We start from the raw sequence: 20,078 nt of genomic DNA, 5'->3' as shown, positions 1-20,078 counted from the left end.
GCACTGAGAAGTGAAATGCAGGTCACTTGACCGTTGCCTTAAAAAAATGTTCCTTGTTGCTTCCTACAGCACGACGCTTCTAAAAAGGAGCCCCAGCTTGCTTCCTTCCTCCCAACAATCCTTTGCTGCCTCTTTGTTCCCAGCGGCCTCCTCCTCTGCTCCTAGCAATTTTTCTCTACCTCATTGCTCCCAGCAGGCTACACAAAAATAGAGAAGCAAAATCAAAACAACTCAATACTCATATTTCTTAGTTCACATGGAGCCCCACATAGGGAAGTTTTGGTAGGTTATTTGGCACTGATCCTAGAAATCCAAGAGCTAACACAAACTACCAGCATATGTTAAATTTCACACCCAACACTTTCAACTAGACTCAGGTCCCCACCCAACCACCTTTCAATTACTCCCATTAACATAGTCAACCTACTCATGCCATGCACAATATGAATCTCTATGGTGGTGTAGGCAACCTCCAACAGTATGGCCAGTTTTCACCAAGTTTTCAAGGTTTTCAACCAGTACCCAACTTTGGCTTCCCAGGTGGAATGTTTGCAGGTGCTGTTGGTGGTGCATCTTCACATGGGTCAGATTCCGCAACCCCGCAGTCACAAATAAGAGAGCCGGAGCAAGATGAAGAGAAGGCAGATTCAAGCGACAGCAGCCCGAATGAAGGAAAGAGGGCTACGAGAATTAATTACTCTGATGGTGACGAGAATTAACCTGGCCTGCCACCTCGTACCTGGCATGCACGGGTCGGCCGGTTTCTGCTCCAATGGTGACGACGGCGGCGACGTGCCCTTGGACGCTCCGCCGTTGGGGCTCTCCTGCGCCGACTTGGGCAGCCCGCAGCGGATGGGGAAGCGCAGGGGCCGCAGCGGATGGGGAAGCGTAGGGGTGCGGCGGATTGGGAAGTGCAGCGGCGGATTTGGCGAGGCAGCTGCCGGATTTGGCGAGGTAGCAGCCGGATCGACGAGCTCGGACGGGAGCCGCAGGGGAAGAAGAATGGGAAAGAAGACCGACGAAGATATTGCGGGAAGGAATGCTCCGTCTCTTCCCTTGTCTGGCTGTGGGTCCTCTTACATCCATTTCTATACACAGTGAGATCGGTACTACGACCCGTCATTTCATTTGTGGACCCCATTATCGAACCATACTCGGTGCGACGCACTGCGGACGCTCTAAACAGTGTAACGAGCATGGCCATGGTGACTCGAGAATGTGATGTTCCGTAGGACAAGAACGCTTCTATGTTCCTTAGTTTGCTGTTTGTTGAAACATTGAGGTAATCTTTCAAAAAAAAACATTGAGGTCGATAGTATTAGTTCACAGGAACAAAATTATGTACGGGTGTTTTCAAAGATTTGGATCCCACTTCTAATATCTTGTTTGTTTCGGAGGACTTTATTAAGTCCCTGTCATATCAAAAGAAATCTTACTATTTTGCTGTACCAAATAAAATATGTTTATAATTTTTTTTAATAGCTAAGTGTTAATTCGCGAGACAAATCTAATGAGTCTAATTAATTCATAATTTGCTACAGTGGTACTACATTAACCATCCATTAATTATGAATTAATATATTTCATTAGATTCGTCTTGTAGTTTAGCTTCAGGGTTATGCAGTTAGTTTTATAATTAACTTTTATTTAATACTTTAAATATTAAAATTCTCTTTGATATGATATGGACTAAAATTTAGCTTATGAAACCAAACAACCCCTGAGCAGAAAACTTTAGGGGCACCGTGCTCGTGCAGGCTTGTCCATTGAGCATTTGGGCTTATCCGCTTGTGTTGGTGTAAGAGCAACTTCAAGAGAATAGTTATCATCTAGCTATGTTTGGAGTTTTTTTTTACTTTATAAAAGAAATAGAGAGCTTTCGAAGGATGGGTAAACCAAAAGACTCTAAATTTACTCTCTAAACTTTTCCTCTCCTATGCGCCGGTGCCGGATGCCGTCGTCCGAGCCTCTCCGACGGCGACAGCAGCGGGGAGAGGTATGCTGTCCTGGTCAGCCGCCCGCCGCAGCATGCCGGCGCCCTCCCGGTCGAGCTCGCTGGCGTCCGTCTTGGACGCGCACAGGCGCACGGCGCCCGCGCCACGTCGCCGCGGAAGAGCTTGAGGCCGTGCACTCGCCGCCACCGCCGTCGCCGACCTTAGTGATGTCGAACTAACCTGACGGCGGGGGCCTTGGTCTCGAGGGTCCCCACGAACGCGCCGTCTGGAGCGAAGCTGCCCGCGCCGGAGTACGACGCGGCGGGCGCGTCCGTCGCCGAGGAAGAGGAGGATCCGGTGCTCAGGTCCTGCTCAGTGCCCAATTTGTAGAGGCCGGTTCGACATCGTAGACTACAGCCAGATGCAGGGCGCCGGCGCCAACAACGTCCTCAGCTCCGGCACCTCAAGCTAGTGGACCGCGCTACCGGGCTGCCACGCTTGCGCCAAAGCACGGAGCCGGTGGCGTTCAACGCGAGCAGGGCCAGGAAGCGCGTTCATGGCGAAGGGGCGAGCTCGCGGCGTCGCCGTACCTCCGCGGCAACAGCCTCACCATCGAGTGCGTCCTTGACGTCGTGTAGGGGACGCGGCTCTCGCTGACCGCGGCGTCTCTGGAGACCGTCGAGCTGCTGCGGGCACAGGTGGGGGCGGACGTAGTCTTCATCCCTCTCTCTTTCTTCTACCTCCGTACTCAAGTAACATACAAGGCAGACCACTCTCCTCGATCCAAAATCCGGCCATCAAATCTCCATGGATTTCAAATCCGTCGCACTGGGAGCTCAACTGTTGGGAATAAACCCATCGCCGTGACATGATCATGGCGACGGGGTGTGCGTGTGTTCGTGCCTGGCAGCGTGTGCGCGCGACAGGGCGTGGTGTGTGTGCGCCGAGCGCGTGGATTGTGCGCGCCAGGGCGTGGTGTGTGTCCAGTGCGTGTGCGTGCGCGTGCGTCGAGCACGGAGGGCTGTGCACGAGCCAGTCCGTGGCGCGCGTGTGATCGCGAGTGAGCGCGTGTGTGCGCGTGAACCGTGGTGGAGCTGATCGTTAGGCGATCGGGCGGCGGCGTGATCGGGAGCCGATCACGTGGATCGTTGAAGACCAGGTCGTGCGGGCGATCAGGATGGTGGAAGATGGCGGCCGTTGAAGACCCGCATTGGGCGCGGCATCTCCTGTTCGTCGGCGTGCGCGTTGGAGCGCGTCGGACGCGGTCATGGCGGAGCCAGTGCGCCCGTACCGGTGTTCTAGGCTAGGTGGTGGGTCATGGGTGCGTCCATTGGGCTATAATGCCCGTTGTACTCCGGTGATGAAGCTTGCGAATTGAATTGGAGAGCGGTGTGCGGCACCGTGCGTTAGAGCGCAAAATTCCTCTCGCGTCACTGTTCATCTTCTTCCTCCCGCCACTCAAATTCTGTCGCGTCCGTGCGTTGTTTCGTGGAGTGCGTTGTGCAGTGAGCTTGAGGGTGGGGAGGTGTACCTGGTGCGCGCCAAGTTCGCGGGTGAAAGCAGCCGGAGGGGTGACTTCACCGTCGACCCCCCTCGGCGGCGCTCTGTTCGGGCAGAGCGGTGGCGATCGGAGCTCTGGCGGAGCTCCAACATCAACAACCTCCCTAGCTCCCTTAGCAACCCCTCCAACCACATCCCCAACCTCCACCTAGCCGGGAATCAGTGATTCCTCGGCCGTCGGCCATTAGTGCCATCCGAGATCCACCTCCACGTCGCCGGCTCCCATCGGCCTCCCTCCGCTCGAGCTAGGTATAGAAACCGTTTCCCCTTTCCCCCACGATGCTCATCCTCTCCCTACTTCCTCGTGTTCGCAGGCCAATCGCCCGGAACGCCGCCACGCCCCAGCTCCGGGTCACCTGTGCCACTACGAGCGGCCTCTGCGCCGTGCCACCGCGCGCCGCAGCATGCTGAGGGGCCACTGGCCATGGTGCTGAGCTGCAGACGGGCCCGTCGCAACAGCTCCGGAGACCTGCGAGGCGGTGGCCGTCGACGGCATCGAGGCCGCGGCGGTGACGGCCCCCCGCTGCGCGCCTTCCGCTTCCACCTGTGCCGGCGACGGCCCTCCAGCCACGAAGGGCTCGGTGGCGGCGGGATCCCGGCCACTAGCCCAACCTTCTGCTCTCCCACGACGGCGTCGCAGCGGCGACGAGCTACCTGCTGCTCGCGGAGGCTTGGCTCCCGTGAGCGAGAAAGAGGTGGCGGAAGGTGCGGGAGCGCGCGGGACCCACGAGAGCAGGGGATGGCGAGAGCGACGGGCTGGGCAAAGAAACTGAGTGGAGGCTCGCGGGTTGCGAGCCAGATAGCGACGAGAGGTCAATGGAGAGGCTGTTGGATCCGGATTTCAGCCTAGTTTTGTTATTTTTAACTATCCAACTCCTTTTACATAGTTTGTTGGAGTTGCTCTAAGACGCAATGGAATGTAATTCGTTGTCCCTTTGGTTTAGGGCTTGGACAACAAATTGACTAGGATTACTGTTCAAAAAATGAATTTGTCGGCGTCCTGACCCGACGGCCTGGACCCAACTTGTGATGATCTGCGTGTTCCTCGTCCCAGATGGTTGATGCAAGAGGCAACACAGTCACGCACGAGTTTATCCTCGTTCCGGCCACGGTGCCGTACGTCCAGCAAAGGAGTGTGCGAGAGCACTGTACTGTCTTGCACCGGGGGTGCTTGTAGTAGGGGGTACAAGCGAGGCGAGAGAGAGAGAGAGGGAAGCTCCCAGGTCTCTGCTAGAGGAGGATTTGATTGAGGCGAGTGCCAATATCGGGCCTCAGAAGAGCGTATGTGCTCTGTGAGTGGTGCTAAGTGTTCTGTGCCGCTAGGCTCGATCCCCCCAAGATAAAGCCCGCCTCCTCCCTTTATAGACACAAGGAGAAGCGGTGTACATGCTCAGGAGGTCGTGGAAGTCATCGTCTTCTCCCCGAATCGCGGGGGTGCAGTGGTCGAGCACTGTAGAAAGTACACTGTGGGCTTGGCGTCTAGCATGGCAGTCGTCCTGGGCGTCATCCTTGGTCTTGCAGAGATCGCGCCGATGTCCTAGTAGCTCCAGCGGGCGGCGTGGTCGTTGCTGTTGGGGGCACCGTCCTCCAGGCGTGGCGTGGTGACGTTCCGAGGGTCCTGCAGGCTAGGGTCTTGTCCTGATCAAGGCCGAAGCCGCTCCCGAGGGTCGTGCCCATGCCGTTCGTGGGCTCCGCGGAGGGGAAAGCATGAAGGAGGAATGGGGAGTTGGCAGTACAGTGGTTGGAGCAGCGCTGAGCACGTCTTGCACTGCGTCGCAGGTTCCCACAGTGTCTCCATAGTATTCGGGATGGCAGAGCAGTGATCGGAGTTGGCGGACGGGACTCCGGTCACTGCCACTGCGCGGAGTGGCTGCTTGACGCCATCTGACCCGGGCGCTGTGGAGGAGTGGTTGGCTCTTAATGCCTCCATACGGCGGGCGGGTGAGGGGAAGGGCCGTTTGTCCTTTCCGTCGAGGGGTGGCCTCGAGCAAGGCGGAGATGATCCACTCCGCCGAGGGTAGGCTCGCTACCCTCGAGTGAGGCGGAGATGATCTGCTCCCCCGAGGGTAGGCTCGCTACCCTCGAGCGAGGCGGAGACGCGGGGTGCGGTCGAGGGTCTCGGCGGGGAGCCCTCGAGCGAGGCGGAGATCGCCCCGCGGGTTCGAGGGGGTGCGGATGGGGCGCACTGTGTACGTGGACCGCGTATTGGGCTTCTTTGAGTCCTTTCCTTTCTCCCAGATTGGAAGGAGGTTGTGGGCCCGGATGCCCAGCATGTGTTTTGCGTTTTAGGGCGATTTTAGTCCCCTGGTTAGGGTGCCCCTAATCATGGTACCCGACAGTAGCCCCCGAGTCTTTGGTCGAGTCAGGGGATTCGGCCAAAGAGTATTTTGGCAATTTTACCCCTTGATGTGACCGATCGGCGTTGCCTTCCCGCCAGGCGCATCCAGGTGCTTGCCTGGTGGACATGACAACTCGTCGGTCGGGGTAGTGCGCCTGCAGAAAAAAGTACTCCGAGGCGCGCGCCCTTCTTGTTTGTTTTGGTGACGAGACACGTCAGCGTGCTGAGCAGGCCAGGGTCTTGATGGCGCCTGCTGCTCTGCAGCCGGTGCTAATGCCGCACTGTCCTGCGTGCAGGGTTTCAGCCCTGCTTTTCCTGGTTGCCTTGCAACGAGCCGTTCGAGGACAGTCGGCCAGCGCCGATGCTACGCTGCTCAGCGTCCAGGGGCTCGGCTTTGCCTTGTCCGGTTACGACTCGGCATGGTAACTGAGGGCATCTTTCGCTCGTGGGGTGTCGCGCCGTCACGGGCGGTCCAAGCCTTCCCGCTGCGACAGGCTTAAAGCTTGGCACCCGACGCAGCTATAAAGAGGGGTCGTGGGACTCCTTTTCCTCTCCAACTTCCCTGCTCTTACTTCTAGCTCCGCCTAAGTCTATTAATGGTTCCTTTTGCCTTTCATGGTCGCCCCCCAGACGGAGTGGCCTGACTTCTTTAGGCTTTGAGGCTAGAAGAATGCTTGCGAGCGGCGGGGGAAAGCTGGAGAAGGGCGTGCTCACCGTCCCTCAGCTTCAGTGGGATTAGCAGAAGAGCATTGGGCCTGCGGGGTCCTTCTTCTGCGATGTCCCTCAGCATGAAGGGGCGTTGAGATGCCTGACCATGCCGTCAGTGCCAGGTTTGGTGGCCGTTCTTCGCATCGTCCCTCTTGGCGACAAAGTTGTTCTCGGGGAGGTGGCGTAGAGGGTGCTGTCCGCCAGCTTGCCCCCCCCCCCCCCCCGCAAAGTCTTCGGTGGAGGAGAAGCTAGAAGAAAGCTTGCGAGAAGGGCATCCTGCCGGACCCGTGCGGTCTAGGGGCTGCTCCTTGCAATCCCGAGCAGCCTGGCCGTAATGTCGGCCAAGGACTCGGTGCTCTTCATCGGCCAAGACAGGGAAAATTGCCACGCAGGTGGCAACGCGTTAAGAGTGGGGGTTTTGGCTAAACACGCGGAACTTCACAATGGACGTTTGTCGATCCACTCGAGGGTGCGGCCTGAGCCGCGGTGTGCGAGGAGCCCTCGAGCCTTGGCCTGCGTGAAGGCGTTCAGGGGACCCTCGACTTTCATTACGACCCTCATCGCCCTTCCCGCAGGGAGGAGGGGTGAAGCGCACCACGCTACCCATGCCCGGGCCGTGAGCTATGGCTGCTTCGGTGAGCTGTTATCGGGTGGTTCAAGTGGACGTCCGTGCCCCGTTCGATAAGGGTCGGCTGACACGTCGCATAAAGCGCTTGCAAGGGTTCGCTAGGCGGGGCTCGGACCCATTCGATAGGGTCCGAGGGCTCGATGCTCTCCCTCGATGGGATCCCCCTGCTAGGCACCCTCGACTGGCCTTGAACACTGCGTAGGATGTCTCGAACTCCGTGTTCGAGGGTAGCTTGTACGACACATCCATGCAGTCCCTGACTCTGGTGATCTGGGGCACCTGTCGAACCCTCGACGGGCCAGGCTTCGAACCCCTGATCAGTAAGGCCTCGAAATCAATTTCCTTCGACGGTAAGGAATCCCTAGGGGGAATATTCCGTAACGGTCTGCTAAATGGTGCGAAGTCGCCGGTTGCGTGTGCCAGTCTCCCACTAGTCGTGGGCTACGTGGCCCAGTACACGCAGCGCGGTGCAGGGCACGCCTTTTCAGGCGGCTGCCTCGGGTAGGCGAAGAGGCGTGGGCGGCGGCTGACGGATAGAACAATGCTACAGTAGTGCCTCGCCCGCCGGTTGCCGCGCCGTAATTATTGCCAAGTGCGCGCGTGGGGGACTCCGCGATCGTAGGGTCCAGCTGTCGGTGATAGCAAAATCTACCGCATTCAATGCGGTGGATTCGGGCTGCGGCGGCGAATCCACCCATCTTGATAGATAAAAGCAAGGAAAGGGGGGATTGTTTGAGCTCACCTGGCCACTTTGCCTTCGTCTCCCCTGCCTTCTCTGCCTCCCCTGCATCCCGAGCCCAGAGCCGAGAGCGAGAGGAGGAAGAAGGAGGGAGCGAGAGCACACCTTAGCCCTCGTAGAGCTTGCTTCCTCGCGTTCCCCGGCAGTTCAAAGTGATGTTGGACGTCCAGGAGCCATTGTCATGGGGGAGGTCCACCGCCACTGCGGCGGTCTTGGAGCAGCTGGTCGCCGACAGGCTGCTGCCGATGAACATCAACTCAGAGCGCCCGGCGTGGATCTCCCCGCAGCCAGAGGAGACCAAGCCGAATCCCCCCGACGGCTACGTCGTGAGCCTCGTGCGGCTCCACGAGCGGGGATTCGGCGTCCCCGTTGGCAGATTCATGTGAGCGTTGTGCGCCTACTACGGAGTGGATTGGCACAACTTCGGCCCCAACTCCATCTCGCAGGCGGCGGTCTTTGTCCCCTCTGCGAGGGTTACCTGGGGATCGAGGTGCACTGGGATCTGTGGATCCATTTGTTCCACGGCGAGCTCTACATCGAGAACGTGCGGGGCTAGCCGAAGAGGTTCGCCCGCGCCGGCGGTCTGATGCTCCACTTGTGCCCAACCCGGAAGAATCTTTGCATCCCAAATAGGATGACGATGAACAACGTCGGGTGGACCCGAGGGTGGTTTTACCTGCGCAATTTCGGCAACCGGCTCCCGGTGTTCACCAACAAGGTGCTCTGGGAGAGGCCGGAGAAGTGGGACTGGGGGGTATCGCCCCCACCGCATCAGGCTAGGCTCGAGGTGCTCAACAACGCATTACGGCATCTGGTGAGGAAGCGGTTGATGGCGGCGGCCGTCATCGCAAACTTTCATCGGCAGAGGGTGATTCCTCTCACGGAGAGGAGCCTACCAATTTTCGACCTCACCCCTGAGGCCCCGTGCGCGGGCTCGAGGACATCGTACGTGTTGCTCCCCCGTGACGTCGCTGCCCGGAGGGCGAAGAATGCGGTGGCGGAGTTCCCCGACAACCCAGACGATCTCTGGGGGATCAAGATGCGCCCCGAGACGGGGTACCTTTCTGTGGTGAGTTCAAGTTTCAATTCATTGTCAATTTGTGCTACTCCTCTCCCCACTCCTTGATTCTGACTTGGTTGCGTTTGCAGGGGGTGAGCCGCAAGGGCTACACCTCGAAGCCCTCGGTCCCGGAGGAACGCGAAGTCAACCACCTGCACGGAGAGGCGATAAAGAAGCAGAAGGACGCGGCGGAGGCGGCCGCCGCCAGGAAGAGGAAGAGGAAGAGGAAGGAAAAACACGAGAAGGCGTGCAAGATTGCACACGTGGAGGTAAAACCACGGCCCGCCACATCCGAATCCACCGAGGAGGAGGACTCCTCGGACGCCGAGCTTAACTTCTCGAACGACGACGAGGCGGCGACAGGCGCGGGTTCCCCGCCGGTCTATCGAGGGGCTAGCGATGGGGATATGCCAGCGACGCTAGGTGAGGCGAGGTTCACATCAGGGTCGTTGGTGGATCCGCCCCTCGCGAGGACAGAGCGGAGGTCGCCCACGCCGGCGGCGGGACGAAGGTCGCCCACGCCGGAAGCGGGCAGGAGATCGTCCACACCTGTGACAGGACAGAGGTCGCCCCCGCCGGCGACGGGTAGGAGGACACCCACGCCCGCGGTGTCGACAGGCAGCGGCGGGTCCGCAGGGAGTGCGGAGACGCCCGCGCAGGTGGCCTCGAGGCACCAGACCGACCCGAGGGTGGCGCCCTCGGGCCAGTCATCGAGAGGCATCAGCGTGCCACTGTAGCAAAAATGGCCTCTCATGCCATATTTCAATATAATGTTTTGGCGATTGATGACACACACAATACTTGGACTAATATGATTGTTAAGATGACCATTCTAAGCCTTTTAGGTTCAAGTGATGACAAAGAGAAGTTAGGCGTAGCTAGACCATGAAGAAACCAAGTCAAAACAATCAAGACAGAGATATTTTAGTATCACTGGTTGAACCGACGCTAAGAAAATTACATACGTCGGTGCATTGACTTGGAGCACGTTTGGGGGTTTTGGTAACACCGGTTGAACCGACGCCAGGAAAGTTGAATACGTCGGTGCAATGAACTCAGCAGCTGAAGCAAAATCTATACACCGGATGAACCGACGCTATATATTGGTGAACGTCGGTGCAGTTGTCCAGAGAGATAGTTTTTCAACAACTACACTCACCGGTTAAACCGACGCTGCATCGGTTGATTACGTCGGTTGATTGAGGTAGCCATTGAAGTATAACGGCTAGTTCGAAAATGCACTCACCGGTTAAACCAGTGATGACAAAAACGGGAGCATCGGTTTAACCGGTGATAGCGCTTTTTGTCAGCCTTTTTCCAACTTCTAGTTTGGGGTGTGTGGGCTATAAATATGCCACCCCACAGCTCATTTGAAAGTGCTGGAGACCAAGGAAGTATACAAGAGTAAAAGATCATCTCCAACCACCTTAGAGTTTCATTGTACATCATATAGGCTTAAGCACACTTGTGAGAGTGCTTAGTGCTTGTAATAGGGATTAGTTCTTGCGAGAGCTCCCTTGAGAGAAGTCTTGCTGTGGCAAGCAATCCTTGTGATCCGTCGTATGACCCTCCGACTTGGTGTGGAGTGGCAACGACACTTTGTCCGGGGGAAGAGGAGACCCCCTCCTTGGTGGAGAAGCTCCGTAGTGGATTTCGGCAGGGTGACCGAGAGAGACGGTGGTGGTGCACGAGACTCGGTGTCTTGTGGGCACTCGCGTTTGCTTGCCGGCATCGCCTTGGTGGCGTAGTGCAAGACGGTGATCGGAAGAGCCTCGGTGTCCCGTGGACGTAGGCGTTTGTGCCGAACCACGTTACATGACCGTGTCTACTCGGGAGTTTGCATCCCTCTTGCACTTACCTCTTTACTTACCATATTACGTTTCCGCATTTACTTTATCTTGCATGCCTTTACTTTCCTAGTTAGTTTGTTTAGGATTGGTTATAAGTTGCAAGTATTTTGGGGTAAGTAGAGAGTAGCAAAGATAAACCTTAGTCATAACTAGCATGTATATGACGTGTTAGGTTTATCTTATGCAAGTAGTTTGAGCCCTAGGTTAAAAAGCGATTAGCGACCCTATTCACCTCCTCCCCCTCTAGGGTCGGACACCCCGGTGATCCTTACAGCCGCGAGCTCGGAGGAGCGGCTCGGGCAAGCGCAGCATGAGCACCCGGTCAGGGTAAGTGATCTTAATTTTATCCTTCGCATTCGTTTAATCGACCCTCCAATCCTGATGACTTCAACATTTCTTCCCCGACTACCCAGCTCCGGGGCCCTCATCAGGGATGCAGCCCAGCTTACGCCGACCAAGGCCCTTAAGACCAGGGCGCGCGCAATGCCGCACTCGGTGCCGCAGCCCCTGCCTATAGTGGACATAGTGGCGGAGGCCGCGAAGCTCCAAGAGGCGATGGCCCGAGGGGCTCAGAAGGCCCAACAAGCTCGGGCGCCGGAGAGTGGGGGTGACGCCGGCCAGAGCGGCGCTATAACAGCCGCTCAGGCTAACGCCGAGGGGGAGGTCGGCCAGGGCGGCGCAAATGACGCCACCCAGCCAAACGTCGGAATCGTGGCCAGTCGGGGCGACGCTGATAGCGCCGCCCAGTCGGTTGCAGTAGAAGAAACTGGTGGGGGCACGCAGGAGCGCCCCGCCAGTCAAAGAGAGGAGGAGACCCTTGTCCCCGAGCTCCCGAGGGCTGGGGTCGAGGGTGTCTCAGAGGAGGAGTCAGCGCCAAGGGCGCCGACAATGGAGGAAACCGGCGTCCCAGAGCCAGCAAGGGCCGGGGACGAGGGTGCTGTTGCAGCGGCGACGGCACAGATGGCACCGGAGAACGTGGTGCTAGTGGTGCAGCTGCTAGAGAGTAGCGAGGAGTTCGGGGATTCGAGAGACATCCATCCTGCTGCTGCGGCCAGCGTCGCCATCCGGATTGCCGAGTTCGCGTCGGCCTCCGAGGAGTTGCTTAGCGCGGGGACGTCCGAGGGGCCCGTCATGGGGCGATTATCCAATCCAGGGTCCCCTTGGAATTTCTCCGCAACGAGCAGGAGGAGGAAGCCGTCTGGAAGGTGCAGTTCGAGGTCGGCTCCCAGATTTAGGACCACCTCGACCGCGCCTTGGAGCTCCATAGAACGACGGATTTCCATATCAGCAACGTAAGCGCCTTTCCCCTAGAATTGCTCGTGTTTGGTTTTGTTTTTGTATACTTTACTCACGCTCTTCCACTTCCCCGAGCTGACCCGGTTGTACTCCCAAATGCGCTGGCTTGGGTAGTACAACGCCGATTTGGTGCTCTGGAATATCGACGCCAACACCCAGTTGACCAGTCTGGGAGCGCGCCAGCGCATGCTAGAGGAGGAGCTGGCACGGACTGTCAACGAGCACGACGCCTAGAGGGCCGCGGCGTTGCAAAAGGCCCAAGAAGCCGAGGCGCAGACTGCCGAGCTGTGACGAGCTAGGACGGCGCTCGAGCAGAAGGAGGCCGAGCTCCAAGGCAAGGAGGCTGAGCTCCAGCGCGAGAAGGCGACTGTCGCCATGCTGACCGGGACCCGCGAGGAGAAGGGCAGAACCCTCGAGGAGAAGGAAACAACAGTGTGTAACGCCGAGACCGCCCTCAAGGAGAAGGAGGACTCCCTGTCCGCGCACTAGGGCACAGCACGGATCCAGTAGGAAGAAGCGCAAAGGTCAATCATGGGTTAGTACTTGAGATTTTGTTGTTGTTTGATTCTAATTTATCGCAGCTTATCTTGGTTCCTCTGATCAGGGCTGAGGCAGAAAGTGGCGGATGAGGCTGCGGCGAAGGAGGCTGTCAACACCGCGCTCATGGCGGCGCAGGCTGAATACGCTGAACTGGAGCGGACCGCTGTGAGTGTGTGCCGGGAGCTCAAGGGGGACAGCGCCATGTCTGGTAGCTCGGTGATCAGCCGCCTGCGAGCGCTAGGTGGCCGGATCGCCGAGCATGCCAAGAACACCTTCCGCCTTGGTGTCCTGTGAGCCCTCGCCATAGTCTCGACGCACTACATTATGGACCTCCAAAGGGTGTCGTCGGGGTACGTGGTCCCAAACGATGCCAGCCCGGACACCGCGTCGGCCATCATGGACGACGCCGACGCCACCGTAGAGGGGTTTGCCACTGTTCTGGTCGGGAAGCTTGAAGCTGACATCCCCCCATAGCTGAGTTTGATGCCGTTGAAGACCCGCAAGGGGGGATGATAACCTGTAGGAAGTCTAGGCCTCGGAGCCTGTGTAATAAGTTAGTACTCGTCGTAATCGTACTTTTGGATGTAAGAAATTTGTTATTGTAAATCGACAGTGTGGCCCATCGAGGCTTTGTGCATTCGGGCCCTTGTTTTCTTTGCTCTATTTCCGTGTTCTCGTATGCGACTTAGGTAAACTTCTGCAAGGAATTTCGCATTCATAAGCGACTTAGGCGTAGGGCGGTGAGGGGGGTGCAGTATCCCGGAGGCATAGGCAGCCCCGCGACTCGGCCAGCCCCGTACCATGGTTGCTTATGCCTCGCGTTCATTTTTCTAAGTATACGAGAAACTTAGATACGAAAATTTTTCGAAAAAACATTGGCGATTTTTGGGGACGTTCGGTGGTTCCGCCCGTAGTAGCCCCCGAGGGAGGCTTGGCTTTGCCGAGGGTAAAAACAGGCATACCTCAGTGCTCGTGCGTATCCAAGCCCCCGAGGGACCAGAAAGTTCCCAAAAAATAAATAAATAAAGCGTACTCCTTTATTGTTTCGGGAAACCGTAAATTCGAGTACAAATGATGTACAAATAGCTTGGAATTCTAGGGATAGAAGCGACATAGCTGCTGTATATTTCAAGCATTGGTGAAGACTTCGCCGTTTTCATTCGCCAGCTTGTACGTGCCGGGCTTGAGCACCTCGGCGATAATATATGGGCCTTCCCATGGTGGTGAGACCTTGTGGCGTCCCCTATTGTCCTGTCGAAGCCTCAACACCAGGTCGCCCTTGTTGAGGTCTCGGCGTCGAACCCTCTGCGCTTGGTATCTTCGCAGAGACTGTTGATAACGCGCAGAGTGTAAGAGCGCCACGTCTCGAGCCTCATCCACTTAGTCCAGCGAGTCCTCGCGGGCTTACTGGTTCTGCTGTTCTTGATAGGCCATGAGCCTCGGTGACCCGTATCCCAAGTCCGTGGGGGAGCATGGCCTCAGCGCCATAGACGAGGAAGAACGTTTTAAAACCCGTGGCTCTGCTTGGGGTCGTCCTCAGGCTCCAGATAACCGAGGGCAGCTCCGTGAGCCACCTCCGGCCAAACTTGTTCAGCTTGTTGAAGATCCTTGGCTTGAGGCCTTGAAGGATCATGCCATTGGCATGTTCCACTTGCCCATTTGTCTGTGGGTGCGCCACAGCCAACCAGTCCACGCGTATGTGGTAGCTGTCACAGAACGCCAAGAACTTCTTGCCTGTGAATTGGGTGCCATTGTCGGTGATAATCGAATTCGGGACCCCGAACCTGAAGACAATGTCAGTAAAGAACAGAACAGCTTGCTCAGATCTAATCCTGCCGATGGGTCGAGTCTCGATCCACTTGGAGAATTTGTCGATTGCCACCAACAAGTGGGTGTAGCCCCCGAAAGCCTTCTGCAGTGGGCCAACGAGGTCCAGTCCCCACACTACAAACAGCCACGAGACGGGGATGGTCTGCAGAGCGTGGGCCGGGAGGTGCGCCTTCCGGGCGTAGAACTGGCAACCCTCGCAGGTCCGCACGACGTCGGTAGCGTCGGCGACCGCGGAGGGCCAGTAAAAGCCTTGACGAAACACATTACCCACGAGGGTGTGCGGCACGATGTGGTGACCGCAGATGCCGGCGTGGATGTCTCGGATCAGTTCCTTGCCCTCGGGGATCTGGATGCAGCGTTGCATGACACCCGAGGGACTGCGCTTGTACAACTCTCTGTCGATCACGACGAAAGACTTGGCTCGCCTGGCGATGCGTCGCGCCTGTGCGCGATCCGAGGGTAGCACCCCTCGGTTAATCCAGTCGAGGTACTGGTCATGCCAGTCTTGCGAAAGTGGAGCCTCATCGATCTCCATTGCTTCAGCCTCGTCCATGAAGGAGGTCTCGAAGTTAGTGTCCATGGGCTCGACCTCATCCGCCGAGGGGTTCCCTCCGAGGGGCTCGGTGTTCGAGGGCCCCGGTTCTGCCGGATCCTTGAAATTGACATAGGGCTTGGTGATGTCGCGAGCAAAGATGTTCGGGGGGATGGTGGTCCGCCCGGACGCGATCTTGGCTAATTCATCAGTATCCTCGTTGTACTTGCGCGGGACGTGGTTGATTTCTAGGCCGTCAAATTTGTCTTCGAGGTGGCGTACTGCGTTGCAGTAGGCCTCCATTTTCGAGTCATGACAGCTAGACTCCTTCATCACTTGGTCGATGATGATCTAAGAGTCACCGCGTACGTCGAGGCATTTGACGCCAAGCTCGATGGCGATGCGGAGGCCACTGAGGAAGGCCTCATACTCCGCCATGTTGTTGGACGCAGGGAAGTGTAGGTGAATTACGTAGCGCATGTGCTCTCCGTGGGGCGAGATGAAGAGGAGGCCGGCGCCGGTGCCGGTTTTTATCACCGACCCGTCGAAGTACGTGGTCCAGCATTCAGCTTGGATTTGCGGTGGGGGGAAGCTGAGTGTCCGTCCACTCAGCGACGAAGTCGGCTAAGATTTGGGACTTGATCGCCTTTGCGAGGGGCGTAAGTGAGAGTTTCTCCCATCAGCTCCATGGGCCACTTGGCAATTCTACCCTCGGCTTCCCTGTTGCGGACTATCTCTCCCAGAGGGAAAGACGAGACCACGGTGATGAGATGGGCCTCGAAGTAGTGGCGCAGCTTGTGCCGAGCCAAGACTACCGTGTATAGCAGCTTCTGGATCTGCGGATAGCGTGTCTTAGTTTCGGACAACACCTCGCTGATGTAGTACACCGGCCGTTGAACAGGCAGAGCATGGCCCTCTTCTTGTCTTTCGACAATGATCACCGCACTGACCACTTGGGTCGTCGCAGCTACGTATAGGTAGAGGGGCTCACCGTCTATGGGTGGTGTGAGAATGGGGGCATGGGTGAGCGATGCCTTCAGCCTGTTGAGGGCTTCTTGAGCCTCGGGGGTCCACGAGAAGCGTTCAGTTTTCCTCAGGAGTCGGTACAGAATCAAGCCTTTCTCACTGAGGCGCGAGATGAATCCGCTAAGGGACGCTAGGCATCCCATGACCCTCTGTACCCCCTTTAGGTCCCGGATCGGTCCCATCCGAGTGATGGCCGAGACTTTCTCAGGGTTGGGTTCAATGCCCCACTGAGAGACGATGAAGACCAAGAGCATGCCTTGAGGGACTCCGAACACGCACTTCTCGGGGTTGAGTTTTACTCCTTTGGCCCTTAGGCAATCGAACGTGATCCTGAGATTGGCTACCAGGTCGTCCGCCTTCCTGGATTTCACAACGATGTCATCGACATATGCTTCTAGGCTCCGCCCGATATGGTCCCCGAATACGTAGAGCATACACTGCTGGTATGTAGCTCCGGCATTTCTGAGGCCAAAAGGCATCGTGACATAGCAGTACATGCTGAATGGTGTGATAAAAGAGGTCGCGAGCTGGTCGGACTCTTTCATCTTGATTTGATGGTAACTAGAATAAACGTCAAGAAAGGATAAAAGTTTGCATCCCGCAATTGAATCAACGATTTGATCAATACGCGGCAAAGGAAAGGGAACCTTCGGACATACTTTGTTTAAACTAGTGTAGTCTACACACATCCTCCAATTTCCATTCTTTTTCTTTACTAATACAGGATTAGCTAGCCACTCGGGATAGAATACCTCCTTGATGAATCCGGCCGCCAGAAGTTTATGCAGCTCCTCGCCGATAGCCCGGTACTTAAGCTCGTCGAAGCGTCGCAGACGCTGCTTCACTGGCTTGGAGTTGGGTCGGATGTCAAGGGAGTGCTCGGCGACCTCTCTCGGTATGCCAGGCATGTCCGAGGGGCTCCACGCAAAGATGTCTGTGTTGGCACGGAGAAAGTTGATGAGCACCACTTTCTATTTGCCGTCGAGGGTGGCGCTGACCTGCAACGCCTTGCCGTCGGGGTGATTCGGGTTGAGGGGCACCTTTTTGATAACTTCGGCAGGTTCGAAGATGCCCACGTGCCGGTGCGTGGAGTCCAAGGCCTCGCTTGCCATTTTGTCAAGGGTGGCTGCGAGGGCCTTGTCCTCCGCTTGAGCCTCCGTGTGCTCGACGCACTCGACGTCGTACTCGTAAGCATGCTCGAACGAGGAGCCGACGGTGACGACACCCTTTGCACCCGGCATCTTTAGCTTGAGGTAGGTGTAGTTGGGAATGGCCATGAACTTGGCATAGGCCAAGGATGGCATGGTAAGCTCCCCCGAAACCCCACCACCTCGAAGGTGAGCACTTCCTTGCGGAAGTTGGCTGCCGTGCCGAAGCAGACGGGTAGGTCGATCTGGCCGAGGGGTTGGACTCGCTTCCCCGGCGCCACGCCATGGAATGGCAACTTGCTGGGGTGGAGCTTGTCCAGTCCGATCCCCATGAGCTCCAAGGTGTGGGCGTACATGATGTTGAGGCTGCTGCCTCCGTCCATGAGCACCTTGGAGAAGCGGTTGTTGCCGATGATGGGGTCGACAACAAGCGGGTAGCGTCCCGGGTGTGGGACGTAGTCGGGGTGGTCCTCGCGGCTGAAGGAAATGGTGTCCTCCAACCAGTCGAGGTAGGCGTGGCCTTAGTGACGGAGAAGACTTCCTGGCGCTCACGCTTGCGCTGCCGAGAGGTCATGTTCATTGTTGGTCCTCCGAAGATGAAGAAGGCGTTCTCCACCGGGGGGAACTCGTCGTCTCCACCTTTGTCGCTAGCGTCCTTCTTCTTGTCCTCGTCGAGATGCGCGATGCAGTTGAAGTACTTCCGAAGCATCTCGCACTGTTCGAGGGTGTGGTTGACCGAGCCCTTGTAGTAAGGGCACGACTTCTTGAGCATATCGTCGAACAGGCCGCCACCGCCTCGAGGGGGGTGTAAGCATCTAGGCCCTCTAGGTTTGTTTCGGTGATTAATGACAACCATTATTGTGACTAATGAGTTTGTGCAGCTTAATGAAACATTATCGCTCATTTGGTCATATGTTAAAGAGGCCCCTCAATTTCATTAATCAAAAAGGCGATCTCGGTATTCAATTCAAATATATAACAAGACTAAGGTTCTTTCTAGTCCTAAGTGTCGTAAGGTTGAGAAGGACACTTAGGTTAGTATAGGTTTTATAGTTTTGTAGTGATCGCACTATTAAGAGGGGTTAAGGTCAAGTAACTTGAGCATGGACATGATCAATCAAAAATGGATGCACACTATGGTCACTCAAGTTCTAAAGAAGTTCAAATAAGTCGTTTTCAACTTATATCTCAAGAATATTTGGATTTCATTCAAGACTCAAATCAGAAAATGCAAAATCAGAAAAAGTCTATACACCGGTTTAACCGACGACTCCATTTTTCTATATGTCGGTTAAACGCAGTTAGCAGAGTCTAGACAAGTTCATACACCGGTTAAACCGACGATATTTAAAATTAACGTCGATGCAGTTGTCCAGAAGGTTGGTTTTCCAGGGTGTTTCAAGGTTATATACACTGGTTAAACCGACGAGATTTTAAATTAACGTCGGTGCATTTGTCTAGTGAGTTGGTTTTCCCAGGGATTTCAGAAGTTATACTCACCGGTTAAACCGACGATGGATTTGAGTTAACGTCGGTGCAGTTGTCCAGAGAGTTGGTTTTTCAGTCGATCAGTGGACAACTACACTCACCGGTTAAACCGATGATACGTCGGTTAATCTGCCCGAGTTGTAACGGATAGTTTCCAAAAGGGGCAGTTTACATTCATCGGTTAAACCGACGCTGACAATTGGAGGATCGTCGGATTAACCGGCGTTGCGTACTTTTCTGGCAGCTTTTCTCCAATGGCTCTATTCATGTGAGCTGCCTATATATACCCCTCCAATGGGTCATTTTGAGCACTCTTGACACCAGGCAACATTCATACACTCATACTATTGTTGAGAGCCACCTTGAGCTTCATCTTTCACACACTTGTTCATTCAATCATTCAAGAAGCAAGACTAAGGACTTGAGTAGAGAGAAGCTTATGTGCATCCGTTCTTGGTGATCAGTTCTTGCTCAAGTGAAGGCCCTAGCTTGTTACTCTTGGTGATTGGCAGCACCTAGGCGATCTTGGTGATTGAAGGTGTTTCTTCCGGAGCTTGCCAAGGATTGTGGGAGCCCGAAGATGTTTGTACGTGGCTTGAGCTCCACCACGCCGGGATGGTGAACGGAGACTCTTAGTGAGCGCCCAAGTCTCGGTGACATGGGAGGTGACAAGACTCTTAGTGAGTGTCACAATGTGGATTAGGGGTGTGTGCCAACACATCGACACCATTAAAAAAATCTGGTTGTCTCTTGCCCACTCTTTCATTTCAAGCACTTACTTTCATGCAATTATTCATGTGCTTGACCTTAGAGATCATAACTTAGCTCTACCTTGCTTAGTTTCATATCTTGTTGTATCTTTGATAGCTTGTGTAGTTTGCTTAGTTAGCCGGTTGGTGAATTGAGCCTTACTAGCATTGCATAGGTTAAGGTTGCTTTAATTGTTTTAGAAATTTGAAAAAGGCCCAATTCACCCCCCCTCTTGGTCCATCGATCCTTACAGGGGGCCTTGAAGTCCTTTGTGGTCCGAGACAGCGACGAAGGCCTCGTCGGAGTCCTCCGCCTGTCCCGATCGGTGCTGGTTCGGTGGGGACGACTTCTTTCCTTTCTTCCCCCACTTTTGCTTCTTGGCGGGGGCGTTGGTCTTGGCGTTGCCGCCCTCTGCGGGTGCATCTTCCTTGCGCTTGTTCACCTTGTCGTTAAAAATGGCACCAACTACGCCGCCAACTGCTTCCTCGCCGGCGGCGTAGTTGGTGGCGGCATCGAACAGCTCATTGGTACTGGCAGGATGGCTTCGCGTAAGCTCGTGCACTAGGTTCCTACACGTCGTACATTCGAGGAAGGTGTTGATGACCTCGACATGGGTGACGCTGGGGAGCTCGGTGCATTGCTTGGAGAAGC

This window comes from Panicum virgatum, chromosome 2K (assembly GCF_016808335.1).
Source record: "Panicum virgatum strain AP13 chromosome 2K, P.virgatum_v5, whole genome shotgun sequence".
Classification (NCBI taxonomy): Eukaryota; Viridiplantae; Streptophyta; class Magnoliopsida; order Poales; family Poaceae; genus Panicum; species Panicum virgatum.
The sequence above is the reverse complement of the archived record's forward strand: the minus strand, read 5'-3'. Positions refer to the sequence as shown.